Source organism: Mus caroli, chromosome 7 (assembly GCF_900094665.2).
Source record: "Mus caroli chromosome 7, CAROLI_EIJ_v1.1, whole genome shotgun sequence".
NCBI classification, from domain to species: Eukaryota; Metazoa; Chordata; class Mammalia; order Rodentia; family Muridae; genus Mus; species Mus caroli.
In genome coordinates this window covers 78,593,666-78,600,552 of record NC_034576.1, presented here as the reverse complement: position 1 = coordinate 78,600,552, position 6,887 = coordinate 78,593,666, and positions in this window count along the sequence as shown.

The following is a 6,887-nucleotide window of genomic DNA, read 5'->3' as shown; positions in this document are numbered from 1 at the left end:
GGAAGGAAGGAAGGAAGGAAGGAAGGAAGAAAGAAAGAAAGAAAGAAAGAAAGAAAGAAAGAAAGAAAGAAAGAAAGAAAGAAAGAAAGAAAGAAAAAGAAAGAAGAAAGAAAGAGAAAGAAACCTCCCAAACACCTACTACCCAAACCAGGTAAAGATAGAACATCAAAAGCAAAAGAAAACTACAGGCCAATATACCTGATGAACACAGACTGCCCCAAAAGGAAATGGAGTGTGGCTGAGACACCCGATGTCAATCTCATGGCACCTGTGATTCGACTTTCTAAGTGTGCTCTATGAGACTGTCAGGCTGCAGCTACACAAACAGGACATTTTACAGGACTGCTTGTCTGTAAGATGGGATTTGAATGGTTATAATTTTAAATTTTGCTCTATCTACATCTGAAGAGACCAGTGAACTGTATACTTAGGGATGCTGCATGGAGCCACAGGACACACCCATCAGGTTTCACCTCTGCCCAGGTCACCCTGAGTCCCTTTGCTCATGGGACAAAGGATCAGGAAAAATGTTAGCAGCCCTGAAAGCTGCTCTAGTGTCTGAAAACCGGGGAACCCCTACTTGAATAGCCTCAGTCTGGGATGAGCTGTGTGCCCCTTCCAACTGCGGCTCTGTTTTCAGACTGACTCGAAACTAAACCAGGAAATGAGGGTGGTGAAGGAAGGCTGACACTCGCTCCGCCAGACAGTGGGTGCTGACTCAGACCGCAAGGGCTGAAGAGCTGTTGCTGCAAGTTAAGGGCTGCAAGTTTGCCCGCTCAAGCATGAAACAGGTCATTTTTCTTGTATTTATTTTTTTCTTTTATGAGACAGTGTTTTGTGATGTATCCCTGCTTTTTGTCATGGTAACCTTCTTTCTTCTCCTTCTTAAGTCCTAGGATTATAAGTGTGGGCCACCATGCATGGGCCAAGATATGTAATTGTTCATGTAAACCTTTTTAGTATACTACAACATCTCTTTGTGTTTAACTATTTTAATCACACTTTACTGAGAACAAGACATTTCTCTCATAAAGCCACATTCTAACTATCAAAGACAGGAAACTGGGCAGGGGAGACAGCTCTCTTGGCAAATGCTTGCCTTGCGAGCAGAAAAGTTTATGCCTCAGAATCTGTACGAAAGGGCTGGAGAGGTGGCTCAGCGGTTAAGAGCACTGACAGCTCTTCCAAAGGTCCTGAGTTCAAATCCCAGCAACCACATGGTGGCTCAAAACCATCCCTAATGAGATCTGATGCCCTCTTCTGGTGAGTCTGCAGACAGGTGCAGTGTACTCACATATAATAATAAGTAAATCTTTGGACTGGAATGAGAGTAAGTGGATGCCAGTTCCTTTGGTGTATTAGCAAATTTGAAACTTTTCACCATTAAAGTTGAATAGAGCTTGAGTTACCTCTCACCTCAACCAGAGCCTACACAGCAGAGAGAAGGATCACAGAACACGGAGAAACACTGTTCAGCGCTGACTGCTTTGCCTCAGGCTTCCTTGCTGCCATGTTTAAAAAAAAAAAAAAAAAAAAGAATCTGTACGAAAATTGGGCTTGGTGGTGATACCCTTTGGCTCAGAAGGTAGAGACAGGTGGATCCCTGGGGTTCGCCCACAAGATGAGATTAGCTGAATTAGTGAGCTCCAGGCCCCTGAGAGATCCTGTCTTAAAGAGCAAGGAGGACAGCTCCTGGGGAGTGACACATAACATCCACTAACATGAGCACAGACAAGGGAATGCCCTGCATCAAGCCTCCAAGACTGTGACAGTTCTAGGCTGACCTGTAGGGGGCAGCATCACCTCGCTCCTCACTCCAGCCTTGCCTGGGCGTGGCTCCACTTAGTGCCTGCCCCCAGGCTCTGCAGACAGATGAAGCAGCTTTCAACAAACTGCACTTTCCTGAGGATGGCAGCTGCACTCCCAGCTGCTTCCACTGCTGTGGCTGATCTTCTCCGTCTCTGCCACCACCTCAGATCACACAAGCCTTTCTGCCACAACCAGGGATCGGATCGCCTCCTTACAGAGCTCAGGGTCTGTCTGAGAACCTTGCTCCAAACTCTTTGTACCCTGATTTTCATTGCATTGAAAGTATCAAGCGATCTCTTCATGCAATTTTAAGCTCGTGAAGGGGAACAAATGTATTTTATATTCCTCTGACCCACCGTCGTCTCTGCTAGATAGCCTGCTCCCCTCAGACAGCAGGTAGCTTGGTGCAGACAGGGCAGGCATCAGTGTTTTTGCTGCTGATGGGGGTGGGGCAGGACAAGTGATAGGAATGTGGAACCAGGGGCTGCTCCATACCTAGGAGTTTCTCCACATACCCAGTCCCTCCTCAACCCTCAGCAGCACAGATATTCCCAAGCGTCCTTCTGTTAAGACCGACTTCCCAATGTCGGTTTCCATTTACCTTCGAGATCATGGGAATAAACCCAAGTCTTCTGGCTCTCACTGTCCAGGAGGAATGAACAGCCCGCACTGTCCCAGGAGCCTTTCAGACCTGAAGGACTCAGAGGAGAGTCAAATGGAGAAGCCCTGGCAGATGTCAGGCATCTCAGCTACTTGGAAGGCCGAGGTGAGAGGAGCCCTTGAGCCCAGGGGTGAAAGGCCTGCCTGTGCAGTAGATGGATCCATCTCACAAACAAAAGAGTGACTAAGCTGCTTGTGGACGTTGTACATCGTGGTGCGCACTAGGCTCCGCACCACGATGTACAACGTCCACAAGCAGGGAAGATGCAGGGGGAGCGCTTTTTTACTTTTTTTTTTTTCCTCTCTTTTTTTTTTTTTTTTTTTTTTTTTTTGGTTTTTCGAGACAGGGTTTCTCTGTATAACCCTGGCTGTCCTGGAACTCACTTTGTAGACCAAGCTGGCCTCGAACTCAGAAATCTGTCTGCCTCTGCCTCCTGAGTGCTGGAATTAAAGGCGTGTGCCACCACACCGGGCTGGTAGCTCCTTGTCAATTACACTTTGGGGCTGGAGAGGTGGCTCAGAGTTTAAGTGTGCTGGCTGCTCTTCCAAAGCTCCTGAGTTCAAGTCCCAGCAACCACATGGTGGCTCACAACCATCCTGCTTGTGGACGTTGTACATCGTGGTGCGCACTAGGCTCCGCACCACGATGTACAACGTCCTCCCAGCAAATCAACGGGGCTGCTTAGGGATATTATTGGAGTTGTGGTTCTGGAGAGAGGAGATTCTGATATAACAGACTAAGGATCAGCCTCGGGGGATCTGAACTTTGAAAATGCACCTCAGAGGCGTCTGGAAATCATTTGGGGCAGGAATTGCTCCTTTATATGGTATATGATTTTGTATATTCAGTCAATGTTCACATTTTCAGAAGTGTTTTCTTACTAAATATTAATTAAATTAATAAATGTTAAGCTGGTTTTCCTTCCTGGACATTATGATCATTGGGGAAGATGGAAGATGCAGGGGGAGCGCTTTTTTACTTTTTTTTTTTTCCTCTCTTTTTTTTTTTTTTTTTTGGTTTTTCGAGACAGGGTTTCTCTGTATAACCCTGGCTGTCCTGGAACTCACTTTGTAGACCAAGCTGGCCTCGAACTCAGAAATCTGTCTGCCTCTGCCTCCTGAGTGCTGGAATTAAAGGCGTGTGCCACCACACCGGGCTGGTAGCTCCTTGTCAATTACACTTTGGGGCTGGAGAGGTGGCTCAGAGTTTAAGTGTGCTGGCTGCTCTTCCAAAGCTCCTGAGTTCAATTTCCAGCAACCACCTTATAACCATCTATAATGAGACATGGTGCCATCTTCTGTCGTTCAGGCATATATGCAGGCAGAACACTAAGCACAATAAATCTTTTTTAGAAAAATTAAGAAGCTGGGCGGTGCCAGGGAGTGGTGGTGCCTGCCTTTAATCCCAGCACTTGGGAGGCAGAGGCAGAGGCAGATGGATTTCTGAGTTCAAAGCCAACCTGGTCTACAGAGTGAGTTCCAGGACAGCCAGAGCTACACAGAGAAACCCTGTCTCAATCAATCAATCAATCAATCAATCAATGTACTTGCTGGCCTCTAAAGACTCAGTTGGCCTTGACAGTACAAAAAAAAATAATAAAATAAAATAAAAAACAGATTTAATTTTGGCTACCTATGTGATCTTAAACCCAGCAGGAAAGTACAACAAAAAATAAAAATGACCAGTATGTTTCTCTAAGAGTTCAAAGATGGGATTGTAGTCCTCAGATGTGATACTCAACCATATGAAACGGTTTCTGGACAGCTATTTCTCTAATGATCCTCTTCCTGATATATATTAAGACCTTAGCTCAGTGATTAAGAGCACTGTCTGCTCTTCCAAAGGTCCTGAGTTCAAATCCCAGCAACCACATGGTGGTTCACAACCATCCTTGATGAGATCTGACACCCTCTTCTGGGGTGTCTGAAGACAGCTACACTGTACTTACATATAATAAATAAATAAATCTTAAAAAAAAAAAAAAAAAAAGACGGCCTTGGCTCACTTCAGCACTAAAGTGTCTGCTCACAGCTGAGAAACAGGCTTGCCTTCTTAAATAATGAGGACAAACCTAAAGCTGCACTTAACTATGGGTCACTCTCCTGGAAGAGCCCTTCTCACAGCTATAACGTGCCTTTCTGCACCCAAAGCACCTGTGTGTGTGCCTTTCTACACCCTAAGCACCCATGTTCTCAGATTAAGCGGCCAGAGACTGGGTCATCAAGCTCACAGGTTTGGGCAATTATTTAGGATATACAGGTGGTTTCCTTAGAACTTTGCAAGACAATCTTATAAAATGACACAGTGAGAGGGGGAGGGGGGAAGGGTGCTGCACACCTTTAATCCAAGCATTTGGGAAGCAGATCTGCAGATCTCTGAGTTCAAGACCAGCCTCCTCTACAGAGCAATTTCCAGGACAGCCAGGGCTACACAGAAAAACCAAAGACTAAATAGGACCCATTTCTCTTTCAAACTGTCAGTTAGCGGCTGACTTTACCCGATTCCTCTAACAAAGCTTCCAGGCGATTGCTCCTTATGCAGGGGTCTGACACAGCAAGCAGCTCATTACACAGTCACCTCATCCTTCTACAGGACTCTGGTCCATGGTCCAGGGCGTCTAGGCGGGCCCTGCCCCTCATCACTATGGATCCACAGCTCTCTCAAGCTACTTGCTTACACAATGACTGACCCAGGTCCTTTACCCATAGAAGTCCCAAGATGGCTCTGCTTTTCCCAGTCTCTTACCATCCCCTCCCTGTATGTTGCTCCTCTTATATCTGTCCCGAGTGTCTGTGACAAAGGACAAAGGACCTAAAAGTCTCAGGTGGACTGAGCCACTCTGGGCAGGAAAGCTGACTTCACTGATTGATAACTCCTGTGGGCTGTCAGAGATCAGGATGCTTCCCTCTGTTGGTACCTACCACTGTGAGGCTGCAGGGGAACTGACAGAAGATGAAATCTTTGTCCCTTTTCTGCCATATAAAACCCCAAGGCCCCAGCACCAGGTACACAGTCTCCACTCCCTCAGAGGGACTGTGGCCCTTCAGTTGCTGATTAAAGAACAATTCTGGCTCTGGAGTAGAGGGGCCCCATTCCAGATCCATTAAAGCAGAGGTACTCAGGCAGGGAGCTTTATCTCTAATGCTCTTAAAAGCTCCTCAGTGGACTCTAATGTGCAAACAGAGTGAGGGCCTCTATGTTAAACCTGAAAGGACAAATAGGGTTGGATCCTGAGCTGCATCTGGAGGCTGCACTTGGTGGCTGTGTTTCACTGATTTTCTGTAGTTATCCAGAGTGTGTCTCTTATGATGTGACTCACAGCAGGCCTGTGTCATTCTTTGACTGGAACACTAGTCTCATAAGCGATTCAAGGCTGTCCTAGCCTTCTAGTTTCCCCCTTTGTGACAGTGACACCAATATCTGCAGTTCACGAGACTCATGAAGAACAGAGAAAATGTGTGTGTGTTCAAGTGTATACATGTAGAGGCCTGAGGTCAAGATATTTATTTCACTTACTCTCAACCTTAGGTCTATAAGACAGGGTCTCTCACTGAAAGAAACTTAACCATTTGTCTAGGCTGGCTGGCCTGCAAGCTCCTAGCATCAGCTGGTCCTACCTCTGGGCTGGGGCTACAGACACATCCTTCTACAGGTCTCTGGCTTCTACATGACTGCTGTGGATCTGAACTCATGCCCTCCCTTTACCCACAAAGCCATCCACCCAGCTGGAGATCCATGATTCCTTGGTGATAATCGAGAGTCGGTAACAAGAGGGGAGCCGCCTTCTTGAACAAGCAGAAAGCCTTGTGCCAAACAATGGACAGGTGGGCTAGCCTCATGTACAAAGACCTGGCCCTCTCACACCTCAGCCTAGCTCTTCTGTTACACTAGAGTGAACTTTGACCCCAAGCTCACACTTGGATCTCAAAGAGACCAAAGCACTGCCACAAAGTGCAGAGTTGGGCAAAGATGTCCTTGGTGGTGCTGCTTAAACCACAACACAGTGCCAGAAACCTGTAGATACACACCAGGAGGCTGAGCCAGGCAAGGGCTGTGGCAGGGGCCGGCCCTGTACTTGGCCAAAGCATCGAGGGTAGCAAGAACGGATCACACTTGTCTAGCACCTCCCAGGAAAACAGGTATGGCTTTGTATGTTCTACAACCCGGCTGTGTGCTTCTTCATCTGTTAGACAGTCATCTCAAACTGTAGCCCAGGCTGGCCTACAACTGTCAATCTTATGATTCTCCTGCCTCAGCTTCCTAAGTGCTGGGTTACAGGCCTTGGCCACCACACCCTTCTCCAGGTTTGTCTTGACTTACTCTGTCCTCATCAAAGCCACTGAAACATTCACAGGTGTACCCACTGAGGTTCTGAGAGCTACACGGCTTTTTCTGGGGACAGACAGCTCGTCAGGGG